Source organism: Platichthys flesus, chromosome 10, assembly GCF_949316205.1.
Source record: "Platichthys flesus chromosome 10, fPlaFle2.1, whole genome shotgun sequence".
Lineage (NCBI taxonomy): Eukaryota > Metazoa > Chordata > Actinopteri > Pleuronectiformes > Pleuronectidae > Platichthys > Platichthys flesus.
This window is the reverse complement of record NC_084954.1, coordinates 24,835,743-24,853,744: the sequence shown is the minus strand read 5'-3', so window position 1 is coordinate 24,853,744 and position 18,002 is coordinate 24,835,743. Positions and strand designations below refer to the sequence as shown.

The 18,002-nt window shown below is 44.7% G+C and overlaps 26 non-coding genes across 26 annotated transcripts; all 26 read left to right on the top strand.

Annotated features, from left to right (window-relative positions):
• Positions 1-197: 197 nt before the first annotated feature.
• LOC133963661 (U5 spliceosomal RNA) lies at positions 198-310 on the top strand. Its single transcript, XR_009923152.1, has one exon. It is a non-coding gene; the product is annotated as a U5 spliceosomal RNA (small nuclear RNA).
• A 177-nt stretch (positions 311-487) lies between these two features.
• Positions 488-679, top strand: LOC133962660 (U2 spliceosomal RNA). The gene has a single exon (XR_009922239.1). It is a non-coding gene; the product is annotated as a U2 spliceosomal RNA (small nuclear RNA).
• Positions 680-1,184: 505 nt separating this feature from the next.
• Positions 1,185-1,300, top strand: LOC133963744 (U5 spliceosomal RNA). Its single transcript, XR_009923229.1, has one exon. It is a non-coding gene; the product is annotated as a U5 spliceosomal RNA (small nuclear RNA).
• Positions 1,301-1,474: 174 nt separating this feature from the next.
• On the top strand, positions 1,475-1,666 carry LOC133962659 (U2 spliceosomal RNA). Its single transcript, XR_009922238.1, has one exon. It is a non-coding gene; the product is annotated as a U2 spliceosomal RNA (small nuclear RNA).
• Positions 1,667-2,179: 513 nt separating this feature from the next.
• Positions 2,180-2,295, top strand: LOC133963743 (U5 spliceosomal RNA). Its single transcript, XR_009923228.1, has one exon. It is a non-coding gene; the product is annotated as a U5 spliceosomal RNA (small nuclear RNA).
• A 174-nt stretch (positions 2,296-2,469) lies between these two features.
• LOC133962566 (U2 spliceosomal RNA) lies at positions 2,470-2,661 on the top strand. Its single transcript, XR_009922150.1, has one exon. It is a non-coding gene; the product is annotated as a U2 spliceosomal RNA (small nuclear RNA).
• A 513-nt stretch (positions 2,662-3,174) lies between these two features.
• On the top strand, positions 3,175-3,287 carry LOC133963583 (U5 spliceosomal RNA). Its single transcript, XR_009923077.1, has one exon. It is a non-coding gene; the product is annotated as a U5 spliceosomal RNA (small nuclear RNA).
• Positions 3,288-3,461: 174 nt separating this feature from the next.
• On the top strand, positions 3,462-3,653 carry LOC133962871 (U2 spliceosomal RNA). Its single transcript, XR_009922438.1, has one exon. It is a non-coding gene; the product is annotated as a U2 spliceosomal RNA (small nuclear RNA).
• A 513-nt stretch (positions 3,654-4,166) lies between these two features.
• On the top strand, positions 4,167-4,279 carry LOC133963660 (U5 spliceosomal RNA). Its single transcript, XR_009923151.1, has one exon. It is a non-coding gene; the product is annotated as a U5 spliceosomal RNA (small nuclear RNA).
• A 5,167-nt stretch (positions 4,280-9,446) lies between these two features.
• LOC133963061 (U2 spliceosomal RNA) lies at positions 9,447-9,638 on the top strand. Its single transcript, XR_009922600.1, has one exon. It is a non-coding gene; the product is annotated as a U2 spliceosomal RNA (small nuclear RNA).
• A 513-nt stretch (positions 9,639-10,151) lies between these two features.
• Positions 10,152-10,267, top strand: LOC133963841 (U5 spliceosomal RNA). The gene has a single exon (XR_009923323.1). It is a non-coding gene; the product is annotated as a U5 spliceosomal RNA (small nuclear RNA).
• Positions 10,268-10,441: 174 nt separating this feature from the next.
• On the top strand, positions 10,442-10,633 carry LOC133962565 (U2 spliceosomal RNA). The gene has a single exon (XR_009922149.1). It is a non-coding gene; the product is annotated as a U2 spliceosomal RNA (small nuclear RNA).
• Positions 10,634-11,146: 513 nt separating this feature from the next.
• LOC133963582 (U5 spliceosomal RNA) lies at positions 11,147-11,259 on the top strand. The gene has a single exon (XR_009923076.1). It is a non-coding gene; the product is annotated as a U5 spliceosomal RNA (small nuclear RNA).
• Positions 11,260-11,436: 177 nt separating this feature from the next.
• On the top strand, positions 11,437-11,628 carry LOC133962658 (U2 spliceosomal RNA). The gene has a single exon (XR_009922237.1). It is a non-coding gene; the product is annotated as a U2 spliceosomal RNA (small nuclear RNA).
• Positions 11,629-12,141: 513 nt separating this feature from the next.
• LOC133963839 (U5 spliceosomal RNA) lies at positions 12,142-12,257 on the top strand. The gene has a single exon (XR_009923321.1). It is a non-coding gene; the product is annotated as a U5 spliceosomal RNA (small nuclear RNA).
• Positions 12,258-12,431: 174 nt separating this feature from the next.
• On the top strand, positions 12,432-12,623 carry LOC133962564 (U2 spliceosomal RNA). Its single transcript, XR_009922148.1, has one exon. It is a non-coding gene; the product is annotated as a U2 spliceosomal RNA (small nuclear RNA).
• Positions 12,624-13,136: 513 nt separating this feature from the next.
• Positions 13,137-13,249, top strand: LOC133963581 (U5 spliceosomal RNA). Its single transcript, XR_009923075.1, has one exon. It is a non-coding gene; the product is annotated as a U5 spliceosomal RNA (small nuclear RNA).
• Positions 13,250-13,423: 174 nt separating this feature from the next.
• LOC133962563 (U2 spliceosomal RNA) lies at positions 13,424-13,615 on the top strand. Its single transcript, XR_009922147.1, has one exon. It is a non-coding gene; the product is annotated as a U2 spliceosomal RNA (small nuclear RNA).
• Positions 13,616-14,128: 513 nt separating this feature from the next.
• Positions 14,129-14,241, top strand: LOC133963659 (U5 spliceosomal RNA). The gene has a single exon (XR_009923150.1). It is a non-coding gene; the product is annotated as a U5 spliceosomal RNA (small nuclear RNA).
• A 177-nt stretch (positions 14,242-14,418) lies between these two features.
• Positions 14,419-14,610, top strand: LOC133962656 (U2 spliceosomal RNA). The gene has a single exon (XR_009922236.1). It is a non-coding gene; the product is annotated as a U2 spliceosomal RNA (small nuclear RNA).
• A 513-nt stretch (positions 14,611-15,123) lies between these two features.
• On the top strand, positions 15,124-15,239 carry LOC133963741 (U5 spliceosomal RNA). The gene has a single exon (XR_009923226.1). It is a non-coding gene; the product is annotated as a U5 spliceosomal RNA (small nuclear RNA).
• A 174-nt stretch (positions 15,240-15,413) lies between these two features.
• On the top strand, positions 15,414-15,605 carry LOC133962562 (U2 spliceosomal RNA). The gene has a single exon (XR_009922146.1). It is a non-coding gene; the product is annotated as a U2 spliceosomal RNA (small nuclear RNA).
• A 513-nt stretch (positions 15,606-16,118) lies between these two features.
• On the top strand, positions 16,119-16,231 carry LOC133963580 (U5 spliceosomal RNA). The gene has a single exon (XR_009923074.1). It is a non-coding gene; the product is annotated as a U5 spliceosomal RNA (small nuclear RNA).
• Positions 16,232-16,405: 174 nt separating this feature from the next.
• On the top strand, positions 16,406-16,597 carry LOC133962561 (U2 spliceosomal RNA). The gene has a single exon (XR_009922145.1). It is a non-coding gene; the product is annotated as a U2 spliceosomal RNA (small nuclear RNA).
• A 513-nt stretch (positions 16,598-17,110) lies between these two features.
• Positions 17,111-17,223, top strand: LOC133963658 (U5 spliceosomal RNA). The gene has a single exon (XR_009923149.1). It is a non-coding gene; the product is annotated as a U5 spliceosomal RNA (small nuclear RNA).
• A 177-nt stretch (positions 17,224-17,400) lies between these two features.
• Positions 17,401-17,592, top strand: LOC133962591 (U2 spliceosomal RNA). The gene has a single exon (XR_009922174.1). It is a non-coding gene; the product is annotated as a U2 spliceosomal RNA (small nuclear RNA).
• Positions 17,593-18,002: the final 410 nt, after the last annotated feature.

Genomic DNA, 18,002 nt, shown 5'->3' with positions numbered 1-18,002 from the left:
CTTAAAAAGGCTTAAAAGCCAATCACTAGTCAGGGCAGGAGCAAATAAAGCCTTGTATAATTTGTGTTGGCAGATGGGGGCGTGGTGGGAATGTTGTATACTAGAATCTGACATGCGGAAAGCAAAGAGAGGCCCACCGCGAAGGTGGTGACTGTGACCGAGAGGCTCCACCGCTGCTCTCGAGCAGAGGGCCATGCTGACTCTGGTTTCTCTTCATAACGCACAAGTCTTTCGCCTTTTACTAAAGACTTCCGTGGAGAGGAACAAACGTGAGTTGAATCTATTTTTGGCAGGCTTTGCTGTATGGCTGAGCCTTATGAAATTGTGAAAAGTCAAAGAGCTGTCTAGGTCAGCAATCAGGTGTCCACAAAGGAGAGCTTGGGCGGAGGTGATGAGCAGCCATTGTTATGCACACCTACAAACGGGGTACCACAGCAAGGGAGATTTGTGCCAAGAGGTTGGCTTGGACATCCAACACTTGTGGATTATCGCTTCTCGGCCTTTTGGCTAAGATCAAGTGTAGTATCTGTTCTTATCAGTTTAATATCTGATATGTCCTCTATATGAGGACTACATATTAAGCAGATTTTTGGCAAGAGGAGCAGAAATTTGGAGCTTGCTCCCTTCTCTCCACGCATCGACCTAGCATTGCAGTGCCGCTGGGAATGGTGCACTCTGTTCTTACCTTGTAGAAAAGCAAACAATTGTGGAGGTTTCAAGGTGAATTCTACACTGGGTCAATGAAACTGAGGGAATGGCCTGGCAGAGTTTGACAAGTGTGCAAAACTGCTCTGATGACTCACTGCCTTGTGAAGCGATTATGCATGAATCTGCACGGGGTCACAATGAGCATCAACTGGATTCCAAATAGAATCAGAAGCATTTGTCAAAAACTGAAACGTGTTTTCACTCAACATCTCCTGGGAGACCTGGTGAGAAAGCAGAGTCCGCTTTTGGACCCAATGTAAGTGGTTCAGGGATGTATTGCTTAAAAAGGCTTAAAAGCCAATCACTAGTCAGGGCAGGAGCAAATAAAGCCTTGTATAATTTGTGTTGGCAGATGGGGGCGTGGTGGGAATGTTGTATACTAGAATCTTACATGCGGAAAGCAAAGAGAGGCCCACCGCGAAGGTGGTGACTGTGACCGAGAGGCTCCACCGCTGCTCTCGAGCAGAGGGCCATGCTGACTCTGGTTTCTCTTCATAACGCACAAGTCTTTCGCCTTTTACTAAAGACTTCCGTGGAGAGGAACAAACATGAGTTGAATCTATTTTTGGCAGGCTTTGCTGTTTTGCTGAGCCTTATGAAATTGTGAAAAGTCAAAGAGCTGTCTAGGTCAGCAATCAGGTGTCCACAAAGGAGAGCTTGGGCGGAGGTGATGAGCAGCCATTGTTATGCACACCTACAAACGGGGTACCACAGCAAGGGAGATTTGTGCCAAGAGGTTAGCTTGGACATCCAACACTTGTGGATTATCGCTTCTCGGCCTTTTGGCTAAGATCAAGTGTAGTATCTGTTCTTATCAGTTTAATATCTGATATGTCCTCTATATGAGGACTACATATTAAGCAGATTTTTGGCAAGAGGAGCAGAAATTTGGAGCTTGCTCCCTTCTCTCCACGCATCGACCTAGCATTGCAGTGCCGCTGGGAATGGTGCACTCTGTTCTTACCTTGTAGAAAAGCAAACACTCAAACAATTGTGGAGGTTTCAAGGTGAATTCTACACTGGGTCAATGAAACTGAGGGAATGGCCTGGCAGAGTTTGACAAGTGTGCAAAACTGCTCTGATGACTCACTGCCTTGTGAAGCGATTATGCATGAATCTGCACGGGGTCACAATGAGCATCAACTGGATTCCAAATAGAATCAGAAGCATTTGTCAAAAACTGAAACGTGTTTTCACTCAACATCTCCTGGGAGACCTGTTGAGAAAGCAGAGTCCGCTTTTGGACCCAATGTAAGTGGTTCAGGGATGTATTGCTTAAAAAGGCTTAAAAGCCAATCACTAGTCAGGGCAGGAGCAAATAAAGCCTTGTATAATTTGTGTTGGCAGATGGGGGCGTGGTGGGAATGTTGTATACTAGAATCTTACATGCGGAAAGCAAAGAGAGGCCCACCGCGAAGGTGGTGACTGTGACCGAGAGGCTCCACCGCTGCTCTCGAGCAGAGGGCCATGCTGACTCTGGTTTCTCTTCATAACGCACAAGTCTTTCGCCTTTTACTAAAGACTTCCGTGGAGAGGAACAAACATGAGTTGAATCTATTTTTGGCAGGCTTTGCTGTTTTGCTGAGCCTTATGAAATTGTGAAAAGTCAAAGAGCTGTCTAGGTCAGCAATCAGGTGTCCACAAAGGAGAGCTTGGGCGCAGGTGATGAGCAGCCATTGTTATGCACACCTACAAACGGGGTACCACAGCAAGGGAGATTTGTGCCAAGAGGTTAGCTTGGACATCCAACACTTGTGGATTATCGCTTCTCGGCCTTTTGGCTAAGATCAAGTGTAGTATCTGTTCTTATCAGTTTAATATCTGATATGTCCTCTATATGAGGACTACATATTAAGCAGATTTTTGGCAAGAGGAGCAGAAATTTGGAGCTTGCTCCCTTCTCTCCACGCATCGACCTAGCATTGCAGTGCCGCTGGGAACGGTGCACTCTGTTCTTACCTTGTAGAAAAGCAAACACTCAAACAATTGTGGAGGTTTCAAGGTGAATTCTACACTGGGTCAATGAAACTGAGGGAATGGCCTGGCAGAGTTTGACAAGTGTGCAAAACTGCTCTTATGACTCACTGCCTTGTGAAGTGATTATGCATGACTCTGCACGGGGTCACAATGAGCATCAACTGGATTCCAAATAGAATCAGAAGCATTTGTCAAAAACTGAAACGTGTTTTCACTCAACATCTCCTGGGAGACTTGGTGAGAAAGCAGAGTCCGCTTTTGGACCCAATGTAAGTGGTTCAGGGATGTATCGCTTAAAAAGGCTTAAAAGCCAATCACTAGTCAGGGCAGGAGCAAATAAAGCCTTGTATAATTTGTGTTGGCAGATGGGGGCGTGGTGGACTGTTGTATACTAGAATCTGACATGCGGAAAGCAAAGAGAAACCCCACCGCGAAGGTGGTGACTGTGACCGAGAGGCTCCACCGCTGCTCTCAAGCAGAGGGCCATGCTGACTCTGGTTTCTCTTCATAACGCACAAGTCTTTCGCCTTTTACTAAAGACTTCCGTGGAGAGGAACAAACATGAGTTGAATCTATTTTTGGCAGGCTTTGCTGTATGGCTGAGCCTTATGAAATTGTGAAAAGTCAAAGAGCTGTCTAGGTCAGCAATCAGGTGTCCACAAAGGAGAGCTTGGGCGGAGGTCATGAGCCATTGTTACGCACACCTACAAACGGGGTACCACAGCAAGGGAGATTTGTGCCAAGAGGTTGGCGTGGACATCCAACACTTGTGGATTATCGCTTCTCGGCCTTTTGGCTAAGATCAAGTGTAGTATCTGTTCTTATCAGTTTAATATCTGATATGTCCTCTATATGAGGACTACATATTAAGCAGATTTTTGGCAAGAGGAGCAGAAATTTGGAGCTTGCTCCCTTCTCTCAACGCATCGACCTAGCATTGCAGTGCCGCTGGGAACGGTGCACTCTGTTCTTACCTTGTAGAAAAGCAAACACTCAAACAATTGTGGAGGTTTCAAGGTGAATTCTACACTGGGTCAATGAAACTGAGGGAATGGCCTGGCAGAGTTTGACAAGTGTGCAAAACTGCTCTGATGACTCACTGCCTTGTGAAGCGATTATGCATGAATCTGCACGGGGTCACAATGAGCATCAACTGGATTCCAAATAGAATCAGAAGCATTTGTCAAAAACTGAAACGTGTTTTCACTCAACATCTCCTGGGAGACTTGGTGAGAAAGCAGAGTCCGCTTTTGGACCCAATGTAAGTGGTTCAGGGATGTATTGCTTAAAAAGGCTTAAAAGCCAATCACTAGTCAGGGCAGGAGCAAATAAAGCCTTGTATAATTTGTGTTGGCAGATGGGGGCGTGGTGGGAATGTTGTATACTAGAATCTGACATGCGGAAAGCAAAGAGAGGCCCACCGCGAAGGTGGTGACTGTGACCGAGAGGCTCCACCGCTGCTCTCGAGCAGAGGGCCATGCTGACTCTGGTTTCTCTTCATAACGCACAAGTCTTTCGCCTTTTACTAAAGACTTCCGTGGAGAGGAACAAACGTGAGTTGAATCTATTTTTGGCAGGCTTTGCTGTATGGCTGAGCCTTATGAAATTGTGAAAAGTCAAAGAGCTGTCTAGGTCAGCAATCAGGTGTCCACAAAGGAGAGCTTGGGCGGAGGTGATGAGCAGCCATTGTTATGCACACCTACAAACGGGGTACCACAGCAAGGGAGATTTGTGCCAAGAGGTTGGCTTGGACATCCAACACTTGTGGATTATCGCTTCTCGGCCTTTTGGCTAAGATCTAGCCAGGTGAGAAGGGTTTGCGGACGTGGATTGTCATAATGACGTCAGCAACAGTTTCACAGCAGGGACTTCCCGTGCTGAAAAATACTTTGAGATTCATTTGGAAGAGTACTGAAGTTTTTTTGGATAGGAGAGAATTTGGAGTTAATATTCTTTTTGGAGCCTTGTCCCTCAAGATAGATGACCTCCTCTGCTTGCAGAGAAATGCCACCGACCGTTTTTTTGATGTTACGTTCTATAATCTCACCAAGATGGAGGAAACGAAAAGGTTGGCTGATCGTTTGGCTGATGGACCACTGAGGGAGTACCAGATTCAAAGCCTTTGCCGAACTGGTGAGCGTGTTATCACAATTCATAACTATAATCCCTGGGTAACTGAAGAAGCAACCAGATACTTCCTTTCTAAGCATGTGACAGTGATTTCGAGCATGAGGGAAATCAGGGACTCTCTTGACGTTTGGACTGGAAAAAGACAATGTCGTGTGCGGCTGAAGGATGACCCAGATGGTCACGATGGCTACCACCACCCCCCTGCCTCCTTCACCATAGGCACAAATAGAGGATATCTGTACTACTCGGGCCAGCCTATTTACTGCAGAAAATGCACAGACTTTGGTCACACGGCAGAATCCTGCACGCAGGTGAGGTGCAGAAATTGCAAGGGTCTAGGACACAAAATGGGGACTTGTGACCGTTCCAGAAAATGCAATCTTTGTGGGTCTGAAGGACATTTATTTAAGCACTGCCCTGAGGTCCGCTCCTCCTATGCAAGCATTGTAAGGCGACCAATGTGCGAAGATCCTGATGCCTCCTCCCTGAGAGCAATTAACGAGGTAATTGATCAAATGTTTGTGGACAATGAGATTGAGGCAAATGTGGTTGATCCACCTGAACGAGCACCTCCCCCAGAGAAGAAGAAGGGGGAGGAGACTACAACCTCAGAGGAGAGCCAACCTGTTCCTGAGTGGACCACAGTGGAAAGCAGGGGAGGCAAGGGGAAAAAAAGGAGGATCGAGACAAGCGCTGTGCCCCTGGGAGTGGAAAGCGTGTTCAGTGTTCTTTCTGAGGTTGTGGAGGAGTCGCAGGAGGAAGGGGAGATGGAGGGGCTGCAGGTGAACAGCGATCAGGATGTGAAGGCTGCTGCCAGGGTGGATGGGCTGGAGGGTGGAGAACATGGACAAATTCCAGTGCAGACTGAGGTGACAGACTCTGACGGCAGCATGCCCCAGTCCGGGTGTGTCCTGGTGGAGTCCCTGGCTCCGAACAACTCTGACAGGGATTTGGTTTCAGAGCAATGCTCATTGCTTCCAGAGGGTAATACCCCCAACTCAGGGCACGCGGTGCCCGAGGAAAAGACACATAGGGAAGGCATTGAATTTGACTGTGAAGTTGAAAATTAGAGAAAACACAGTGTCTCGTCTTTGATGGTTTGTTTGTTTGTTTTGTTTTTTGTCTCATTCCTCATTTACCAGAATGTCCTCATTACATATAGTTTCCATAAATGTTAGAGGTTTGAGGAACAAGGCCAAAAGGGAAGTGGTCTTTTCTCATTTATGTTCAATCAACTTTTCTTTATGCCTTTTGCAAGAGGTCCACTTGAAAAATGAAGACGACGTGAACCTATTCTCAAAAGAGTGGACCAAAGGTGAATCTAGGTGGAGCATTGGGGGGGTCCATTCATCTGGGGTGGGAACACTATGTGGGAATAATGAAGTCCAAGTGGTTGGCAGTTTTTCAGTGGTACAGGGGAGGGTTTTGGTAACAGATATTGACTGGAAGGGAAAGGGGTTAAGAGTTATTAACATATATGCCCACTCTTCTCCAAAGGAGAGAAGGGAGCTTTTTCTTAGTCTTGACACTGCTTTCATGACCAACCGCCATGTGGTAATTGGAGGAGACTTCAATTCCCAAAGTGAGGGCAGCAAGGCCGAGGCCAGTTTAATAAATATTGTTACAAAGTATAATTTGGTGGATTCATATAAAAAAGCTAACCCAGACGATCTTGGCTTCACATGGTCAAATAGTAGAGGGGCGAAGAGTAGGATAGACTATATATTTTGTCCGGTAGAATTTCAGGTGACAGGGGCGAAAGTATCACCAGTTTTTTACACAGATCACAACATGCTCTCAGTAAAACTAACCTCAATGATGATCAAAAATGGTAAAGGGTATTGGAAATTAAACAACAATATTCTAGAGCTCCAGCAGTTTAGGGTAGCATTAAAGTGTTTTCTAAAAGATTGCTTTCATATGAGAGTATTTTATGAAAATGTCTGTGAATGGTGGGAAAGCACAAAGCTGCGTATTAGATACTACACACAGAATTACTCAAAAGAATCAAGGAAAGAGGAATTTAAATTATACTACCGACTGCAAAAAGCCATAAATAAATTAATGGAACAGAGAAATGCAGGTGGACAAATTGATAAGGACTTGCTGAAACATTTGCAAGATAAACAGAGGTTATTTTTTCACAACAGAGCATAGGCCTATAAATTCCGGTGTCTTAGAGAGAAGTGGGAGAGTGACGAAAAGTGTTCTCCCTACTTCTTTAGACAGTCCAAAGCACAGGCAAAGAGGAGGAGCATAGTTTCCGTTTTAAATGAAACAGGTGAGGAGATTAACGATCCTGATGGGATTGCTCAAGTTATCTCTAATCATTTTTCTACGTTTTTTAAAGCAGAAAAGGTTGACTACATGAAAGGTGCAACATTGTTAGACAATATAGACAGATTCATACCTGAAGATCTGAGAACAGAGCTAGATAAAGATTTTACTTTAGAAGAAATCCTGAGGGCAACCATGTCTTTGAAAAAGGGCAAGGTGCCAGGAATAGATGGGATCACAAAAGAATTTTATATAATATTTTGGGAAGACATTGGGTCATGGCTGTTAGAGTTGTTCACTTATATATGTACATCTGGGATTATGGGGGAATCCATGAGAAAAGGGGTGATATCCCTGCTGTTTAAAAAAGGTGATGTCAACAAAATATCAAACTACAGGCCTCTAACAATGCTTTGTACAGATTATAAGATTTTTAGTAAGGTTTTGACAAACCGTTTGGTGTCAGCTCTACCCTTAATCATCGGCTCAGATCAGACATGTGCAGTACCTGGCAGGCAACTAAACTGGAATTTACAAATGCATAGAGATATACTATCTTATTCTCAGGACAGAAATATACCACTAATTGTCCTCAGTCTTGACCAGGAAAAAGCCTTTGACAGAGTTGATCACAATTTTTTGTTTAGGACACTAAAGAAATTTGGCTTCGGTGCTAGATTCAGGAGTTGGTTGAGGATTTTATACACAGAAGTCGGAAGCAGTGTTAATGTTAATGGCAACCTTGGTGAATTCTTTAAACAAACCAGAGGGGTCAGACAGGGATGTCCAGCATCAGCCCCCTTGTATGTGCTATTCATTGAAACGCTGGCATGTGCAATCAGGAAAAATGTTAACATCAAGGGGATACAGCTGCCTGGTGGTGAATCCTTGACCATATCCCAGTATGCAGATGACACTGTACTGTATTTAAAAGATGATTTCTGTCTGCGCGAAGCTATGCAGGTCATCGACACATTCTCAGTTGCTTCTGGTTCTAGAGTCAATACAGGAAAATCCCAAATCAAATACTTTGGAAAGTGGAAGGACAGAGTTGATAACCCTTTAGGGTTCTCTCTGTGTGCGGGGCCAATGACTTTACTGGGAATATCCTTTGGAAATAACAATGATGGAGAAACTAATTGGGAGACAAAATTGGGAAAAGTGCTGAAAAAACTAAATATGTGGAAATTAAGAAGGCTGTCCATTAGTGGTAAGATTTTGGTTATTAAATCTGATTTATTGCCGACATTACTTCATGTGGCTTATATTTTCCCCATGCCGGCTTTAGTTTGTTTAAAACTTCAAAAATCTCTGTTTCAGTTCATATGGGGAGGGTATGAATACATTAAAAGAGCTACAATGTATCAGCCGGTCGAAAGAGGTGGTAGGGACATGCCAAATTTAGGTTTGAAGTTCAAAGTTTTGTTTTTTTCAAATACATGTAGAATAATGTTAAACCCACCTGAACACAAATGCCAACCATTGATTAAATTCTGGCTCTCTATCCATCTGAGACCTCTTGTGGCGAAATGGGAAAACAGTTTTCCGAAAGCAGAGGTCATGCCAGATCATTATAAAAAAATGATAAGTTGGGCAAAGAAATACAAGGAGTGTTGGAAAAGAGATTCAGTAGTTAATCACAAAAAGCTGTATGAAACGTTGATTGCTAAGTTTGACCCTAAAGATGGTTTGCATGTTCATAGTGACGTGTGGAGAAGAACCCAATGCAAGAGTCTAGAAAACAGATTAAGAGATTTTAATTGGTTGGTGCTTCATAGGAAATTACCTGTGAGGAATACTCTATTTAATCATGATTTAACATTAAATAGGATATGCCCAAGACGTGGATGCAATGGGGTAGAAACCGTGGAACATGCATTATTTGAATGTCCCTTTGCAAAACAATTGTGGAAGAAATTGGGCCAAAGATTCGGGTTTCTAAAAGAGGTGAATTGGGAAAAAGTTCTGTTCATGGATTTTAGTTTAGAGGGGGACAAAGGTGTGTGCAAAGCCTTAGAACTTACATCAATTGTGAAGGCTAAGTTATGGGAGGTAAGAGGTAGTATAATAAATGGGACGGAAAAGTGGTCGATAGAAAACACTACACACAGTATTGAAGACATTATGCGGCGAAAACTTAAATTGGAGGCGAGCAAATGGGGCATCGACTCAATTAAAGATCGATGGAAAATTATTTTTGACAATCTGTAGACTGAACTCATGAAAGAGTCTTTTATTGTACCTCCTCTTATTTTCTTTTAGTCCGATAGAATTCTGGAGGTCTTAAGATGTGGAGAGATGATGATCTTTGTAATGTAAAGTATTGTACTGCTCATGAGTGAATTAAATAAAAAAAAAATTCCAAAAAAAAAAAAAAAAAAAAAAAAAAAAATCTGTTCTTATCAGTTTAATATCTGATATGTCCTCTATATGAGGACTACATATTAAGCAGATTTTTGGCAAGAGGAGCAGAAATTTGGAGCTTGCTCCCTTCTCTCCACGCATCGACCTAGCATTGCAGTGCCGCTGGGAATGGTGCACTCTGTTCTTACCTTGTAGAAAAGCAAACACTCAAACAATTGTGGAGGTTTCAAGGTGAATTCTACACTGGGTCAATGAAACTGAGGGAATGGCCTGGCAGAGTTTGACAAGTGTGCAAAACTGCTCTGATGACTCACTGCCTTGTGAAGCGATTATGCATGAATCTGCACGGGGTCACAATGAGCATCAACTGGATTCCAAATAGAATCAGAAGCATTTGTCAAAAACTGAAACGTGTTTTCACTCAACATCTCCTGGGAGACCTGGTGAGAAAGCAGAGTCCGCTTTTGGACCCAATGTAAGTGGTTCAGGGATGTATTGCTTAAAAAGGCTTAAAAGCCAATCACTAGTCAGGGCAGGAGCAAATAAAGCCTTGTATAATTTGTGTTGGCAGATGGGGGCGTGGTGGGAATGTTGTATACTAGAATCTGACATGCGGAAAGCAAAGAGAGGCCCACCGCGAAGGTGGTGACTGTGACCGAGAGGCTCCACCGCTGCTCTCGAGCAGAGGGCCATGCTGACTCTGGTTTCTCTTCATAACGCACAAGTCTTTCGCCTTTTACTAAAGACTCCCGTGGAGAGGAACAAACATGAGTTGAATCTATTTTTGGCAGGCTTTGCTGTTTTGCTGAGCCTTATGAAATTGTGAAAAGTCAAAGAGCTGTCTAGGTCAGCAATCAGGTGTCCACAAAGGAGAGCTTGGGCGGAGGTGATGAGCAGCCATTGTTATGCACACCTACAAACGGGGTACCACAGCAAGGGAGATTTGTGCCAAGAGGTTAGCTTGGACATCCAACACTTGTGGATTATCGCTTCTCGGCCTTTTGGCTAAGATCAAGTGTAGTATCTGTTCTTATCAGTTTAATATCTGATATGTCCTCTATATGAGGACTACATATTAAGCAGATTTTTGGCAAGAGGAGCAGAAATTTGGAGCTTGCTCCCTTCTCTCCACGCATCGACCTAGCATTGCAGTGCCGCTGGGAACGGTGCACTCTGTTCTTACCTTGTAGAAAAGCAAACACTCAAACAATTGTGGAGGTTTCAAGGTGAATTCTACACTGGGTCAATGAAACTGAGGGAATGGCCTGGCAGAGTTTGACAAGTGTGCAAAACTGCTCTTATGACTCACTGCCTTGTGAAGTGATTATGCATGACTCTGCACGGGGTCACAATGAGCATCAACTGGATTCCAAATAGAATCAGAAGCATTTGTCAAAAACTGAAACGTGTTTTCACTCAACATCTCCTGGGAGACTTGGTGAGAAAGCAGAGTCCGCTTTTGGACCCAATGTAAGTGGTTCAGGGATGTATCGCTTAAAAAGGCTTAAAAGCCAATCACTAGTCAGGGCAGGAGCAAATAAAGCCTTGTATAATTTGTGTTGGCAGATGGGGGCGTGGTGGACTGTTGTATACTAGAATCTGACATGCGGAAAGCAAAGAGAAACCCCACCGCGAAGGTGGTGACTGTGACCGAGAGGCTCCAACGCTGCTCTCAAGCAGAGGGCCATGCTGACTCTGGTTTCTCTTCATAACGCACAAGTCTTTCGCCTTTTACTAAAGACTTCCGTGGAGAGGAACAAACATGAGTTGAATCTATTTTTGGCAGGCTTTGCTGTATGGCTGAGCCTTATGAAATTGTGAAAAGTCAAAGAGCTGTCTAGGTCAGCAATCAGGTGTCCACAAAGGAGAGCTTGGGCGGAGGTGATGAGCAGCCATTGTTATGCACACCTACAAACGGGGTACCACAGCAAGGGAGATTTGTGCCAAGAGGTTGGCTTGGACATCAAACACTTGTGGATTATCGCTTCTCGGCCTTTTGGCTAAGATCAAGTGTAGTATCTGTTCTTATCAGTTTAATATCTGATATGTCCTCTATATGAGGACTACATATTAAGCAGATTTTTGGCAAGAGGAGCAGAAATTTGGAGCTTGCTCCCTTCTCTCCACGCATCGACCTAGCATTGCAGTGCCGCTGGGAATGGTGCACTCTGTTCTTACCTTGTAGAAAAGCAAACACTCAAACAATTGTGGAGGTTTCAAGGTGAATTCTACACTGGGTCAATGAAACTGAGGGAATGGCCTGGCAGAGTTTGACAAGTGTGCAAAACTGCTCTGATGACTCACTGCCTTGTGAAGCGATTATGCATGAATCTGCACGGGGTCACAATGAGCATCAACTGGATTCCAAATAGAATCAGAAGCATTTGTCAAAAACTGAAACGTGTTTTCACTCAACATCTCCTGGGAGACCTGGTGAGAAAGCAGAGTCCGCTTTTGGACCCAATGTAAGTGGTTCAGGGATGTATTGCTTAAAAAGGCTTAAAAGCCAATCACTAGTCAGGGCAGGAGCAAATAAAGCCTTGTATAATTTGTGTTGGCAGATGGGGGCGTGGTGGGAATGTTGTATACTAGAATCTTACATGCGGAAAGCAAAGAGAGGCCCACCGCGAAGGTGGTGACTGTGACCGAGAGGCTCCACCGCTGCTCTCGAGCAGAGGGCCATGCTGACTCTGGTTTCTCTTCATAACGCACAAGTCTTTCGCCTTTTACTAAAGACTTCCTTGGAGAGGAACAAACATGAGTTGAATCTATTTTTGGCAGGCTTTGCTGTTTTGCTGAGCCTTATGAAATTGTGAAAAGTCAAAGAGCTGTCTAGGTCAGCAATCAGGTGTCCACAAAGGAGAGCTTGGGCGGAGGTGATGAGCAGCCATTGTTATGCACACCTACAAACGGGGTACCACAGCAAGGGAGATTTGTGCCAAGAGGTTAGCTTGGACATCCAACACTTGTGGATTATCGCTTCTCGGCCTTTTGGCTAAGATCAAGTGTAGTATCTGTTCTTATCAGTTTAATATCTGATATGTCCTCTATATGAGGACTACATATTAAGCAGATTTTTGGCAAGAGGAGCAGAAATTTGGAGCTTGCTCCCTTCTCTCCACGCATCGACCTAGCATTGCAGTGCCGCTGGGAACGGTGCACTCTGTTCTTACCTTGTAGAAAAGCAAACACTCAAACAATTGTGGAGGTTTCAAGGTGAATTCTACACTGGGTCAATGAAACTGAGGGAATGGCCTGGCAGAGTTTGACAAGTGTGCAAAACTGCTCTTATGACTCACTGCCTTGTGAAGTGATTATGCATGACTCTGCACAGGGTCACAATGAGCATCAACTGGATTCCAAATAGAATCAGAAGCATTTGTCAAAAACTGAAACGTGTTTTCACTCAACATCTCCTGGGAGACTTGGTGAGAAAGCAGAGTCCGCTTTTGGACCCAATGTAAGTGGTTCAGGGATGTATCGCTTAAAAAGGCTTAAAAGCCAATCACTAGTCAGGGCAGGAGCAAATAAAGCCTTGTATAATTTGTGTTGGCAGATGGGGGCGTGGTGGACTGTTGTATACTAGAATCTGACATGCGGAAAGCAAAGAGAAACCCCACCGCGAAGGTGGTGACTGTGACCGAGAGGCTCCAACGCTGCTCTCAAGCAGAGGGCCATGCTGACTCTGGTTTCTCTTCATAACGCACAAGTCTTTCGCCTTTTACTAAAGACTTCCGTGGAGAGGAACAAACATGAGTTGAATCTATTTTTGGCAGGCTTTGCTGTATGGCTGAGCCTTATGAAATTGTGAAAAGTCAAAGAGCTGTCTAGGTCAGCAATCAGGTGTCCACAAAGGAGAGCTTGGGCGGAGGTCATGAGCCATTGTAACGCACACCTACAAACGGGGTACCACAGCAAGGGAGATTTGTGCCAAGAGGTTGGCGTGGACATCCAACACTTGTGGATTATCGCTTCTCGGCCTTTTGGCTAAGATCAAGTGTAGTATCTGTTCTTATCAGTTTAATATCTGATATGTCCTCTATATGAGGACTACATATTAAGCAGATTTTTGGCAAGAGGAGCAGAAATTTGGAGCTTGCTCCCTTCTCTCCACGCATCGACCTAGCATTGCAGTGCCGCTGGGAACGGTGCACTCTGTTCTTACCTTGTAGAAAAGCAAACACTCAAACAATTGTGGAGGTTTCAAGGTGAATTCTACACTGGGTCAATGAAACTGAGGGAATGGCCTGGCAGAGTTTGACATGTGTGCAAAACTGCTCTGATGACTCACTGCCTTGTGAAGCGATTATGCATGAATCTGCACGGGGTCACAATGAGCATCAACTGGATTCCAAATAGAATCAGAAGCATTTGTCAAAAACTGAAACGTGTTTTCACTCAACATCTCCTGGGAGACTTGGTGAGAAAGCAGAGTCCGCTTTTGGACCCAATGTAAGTGGTTCAGGGATGTATTGCTTAAAAAGGCTTAAAAGCCAATCACTAGTCAGGGCAGGAGCAAATAAAGCCTTGTATAATTTGTGTTGGCAGATGGGGGCGTGGTGGGAATGTTGTATACTAGAATCTGACATGCGGAAAGCAAAGAGAGGCCCACCGCGAAGGTGGTGACTGTGACCGAGAGGCTCCACCGCTGCTCTCGAGCAGAGGGCCATGCTGACTCTGGTTTCTCTTCATAACGCACAAGTCTTTCGCCTTTTACTAAAGACTTCCGTGGAGAGGAACAAACGTGAGTTGAATCTATTTTTGGCAGGCTTTGCTGTATGGCTGAGCCTTATGAAATTGTGAAAAGTCAAAGAGCTGTCTAGGTCAGCAATCAGGTGTCCACAAAGGAGAGCTTGGGCGGAGGTGATGAGCAGCCATTGTTATGCACACCTACAAACGGGGTACCACAGCAAGGGAGATTTGTGCCAAGAGGTTGGCTTGGACATCCAACACTTGTGGATTATCGCTTCTCGGCCTTTTGGCTAAGATCAAGTGTAGTATCTGTTCTTATCAGTTTAATATCTGATATGTCCTCTATATGAGGACTACATATTAAGCAGATTTTTGGCAAGAGGAGCAGAAATTTGGAGCTTGCTCCCTTCTCTCCACGCATCGACCTAGCATTGCAGTGCCGCTGGGAATGGTGCACTCTGTTCTTACCTTGTAGAAAAGCAAACACTCAAACAATTGTGGAGGTTTCAAGGTGAATTCTACACTGGGTCAATGAAACTGAGGGAATGGCCTGGCAGAGTTTGACAAGTGTGCAAAACTGCTCTGATGACTCACTGCCTTGTGAAGCGATTATGCATGAATCTGCACGGGGTCACAATGAGCATCAACTGGATTCCAAATAGAATCAGAAGCATTTGTCAAAAACTGAAACGTGTTTTCACTCAACATCTCCTGGGAGACCTGGTGAGAAAGCAGAGTCCGCTTTTGGACCCAATGTAAGTGGTTCAGGGATGTATTGCTTAAAAAGGCTTAAAAGCCAATCACTAGTCAGGGCAGGAGCAAATAAAGCCTTGTATAATTTGTGTTGGCAGATGGGGGCGTGGTGGGAATGTTGTATACTAGAATCTTACATGCGGAAAGCAAAGAGAGGCCCACCGCGAAGGTGGTGACTGTGACCGAGAGGCTCCACCGCTGCTCTCGAGCAGAGGGCCATGCTGACTCTGGTTTCTCTTCATAACGCACAAGTCTTTCGCCTTTTACTAAAGACTTCCGTGGAGAGGAACAAACATGAGTTGAATCTATTTTTGGCAGGCTTTGCTGTTTTGCTGAGCCTTATGAAATTGTGAAAAGTCAAAGAGCTGTCTAGGTCAGCAATCAGGTGTCCACAAAGGAGAGCTTGGGCGGAGGTGATGAGCAGCCATTGTTATGCACACCTACAAACGGGGTACCACAGCAAGGGAGATTTGTGCCAAGAGGTTAGCTTGGACATCCAACACTTGTGGATTATCGCTTCTCGGCCTTTTGGCTAAGATCAAGTGTAGTATCTGTTCTTATCAGTTTAATATCTGATATGTCCTCTATATGAGGACTACATATTAAGCAGATTTTTGGCAAGAGGAGCAGAAATTTGGAGCTTGCTCCCTTCTCTCCACGCATCGACCTAGCATTGCAGTGCCGCTGGGAACGGTGCACTCTGTTCTTACCTTGTAGAAAAGCAAACACTCAAACAATTGTGGAGGTTTCAAGGTGAATTCTACACTGGGTCAATGAAACTGAGGGAATGGCCTGGCAGAGTTTGACAAGTGTGCAAAACTGCTCTTATGACTCACTGCCTTGTGAAGTGATTATGCATGACTCTGCACGGGGTCACAATGAGCATCAACTGGATTCCAAATAGAATCAGAAGCATTTGTCAAAAACTGAAACGTGTTTTCACTCAACATCTCCTGGGAGACTTGGTGAGAAAGCAGAGTCCGCTTTTGGACCCAATGTAAGTGGTTCAGGGATGTATCGCTTAAAAAGGCTTAAAAGCCAATCACTAGTCAGGGCAGGAGCAAATAAAGCCTTGTATAATTTGTGTTGGCAGATGGGGGCGTGGTGGACTGTTGTATACTAGAATCTGACATGCGGAAAGCAAAGAGAAACCCCACCGCGAAGGTGGTGACTGTGACCGAGAGGCTCCAACGCTGCTCTCAAGCAGAGGGCCATGCTGACTCTGGTTTCTCTTCATAACGCACAAGTCTTTCGCCTTTTACTAAAGACTTCCGTGGAGAGGAACAAACATGAGTTGAATCTATTTTTGGCAGGCTTTGCTGTATGGCTGAGCCTTATGAAATTGTGAAAAGTCAAAGAGCTGTCTAGGTCAGCAATCAGGTGTCCACAAAGGAGAGCTTGGGCGGAGGTCATGAGCCATTGTTACGCACACCTACAAACGGGGTACCACAGCAAGGGAGATTTGTGCCAAGAGGTTGGCGTGGACATCCAACACTTGTGGATTATCGCTTCTCGGCCTTTTGGCTAAGATCAAGTGTAGTATCTGTTCTTATCAGTTTAATATCTGATATGTCCTCTATATGAGGACTACATATTAAGCAGATTTTTGGCAAGAGGAGCAGAAATTTGGAGCTTGCTCCCTTCTCTCCACGCATCGACCTAGCATTGCAGTGCCGCTGGGAACGGTGCACTCTGTTCTTACCTTGTAGAAAAGCAAACACTCAAACAATTGTGGAGGTTTCAAGGTGAATTCTACACTGGGTCAATGAAACTGAGGGAATGGCCTGGCAGAGTTTGACAAGTGTGCAAAACTGCTCTGATGACTCACTGCCTTGTGAAGCGATTATGCATGAATCTGCACGGGGTCACAATGAGCATCAACTGGATTCCAAATAGAATCAGAAGCATTTGTCAAAAACTGAAACGTGTTTTCACTCAACATCTCCTGGGAGACTTGGTGAGAAAGCAGAGTCCGCTTTTGGACCCAATGTAAGTGGTTCAGGGATGTATTGCTTAAAAAGGCTTAAAAGCCAATCACTAGTCAGGGCAGGAGCAAATAAAGCCTTGTATAATTTGTGTTGGCAGATGGGGGCGTGGTGGGAATGTTGTATACTAGAATCTGACATGCGGAAAGCAAAGAGAGGCCCACCGCGAAGGTGGTGACTGTGACCGAGAGGCTCCACCGCTGCTCTCGAGCAGAGGGCCATGCTGACTCTGGTTTCTCTTCATAACGCACAAGTCTTTCGCCTTTTACTAAAGACTTCCGTGGAGAGGAACAAACGTGAGTTGAATCTATTTTTGGCAGGCTTTGCTGTATGGCTGAGCCTTATGAAATTGTGAAAAGTCAAAGAGCTGTCTAGGTCAGCAATCAGGTGTCCACAAAGGAGAGCTTGGGCGGAGGTGATGAGCAGCCATTGTTATGCACACCTACAAACGGGGTACCACAGCAAGGGAGATTTGTGCCAAGAGGTTGGCTTGGACATCCAACACTTGTGGATTATCGCTTCTCGGCCTTTTGGCTAAGATCAAGTGTAGTATCTGTTCTTATCAGTTTAATATCTGATATGTCCTCTATATGAGGACTACATATTAAGCAGATTTTTGGCAAGAGGAGCAGAAATTTGGAGCTTGCTCCCTTCTCTCCATGCATCGACCTAGCATTGCAGTGCCGCTGGGAACGGTGCACTCTGTTCTTACCTTGTAGAAAAGCAAACACTCAAACAATTGTGGAGGTTTCAAGGTGAATTCTACACTGGGTCAATGAAACTGAGGGAATGGCCTGGCAGAGTTTGACAAGTGTGCAAAACTGCTCTTATGACTCACTGCCTTGTGAAGTGATTATGCATGACTCTGCACGGGGTCACAATGAGCATCAACTGGATTCCAAATAGAATCAGAAGCATTTGTCAAAAACTGAAACGTGTTTTCACTCAACATCTCCTGGGAGACTTGGTGAGAAAGCAGAGTCCGCTTTTGGACCCAATGTAAGTGGTTCAGGGATGTATCGCTTAAAAAGGCTTAAAAGCCAATCACTAGTCAGGGCAGGAGCAAATAAAGCCTTGTATAATTTGTGTTGGCAGATGGGGGCGTGGTGGACTGTT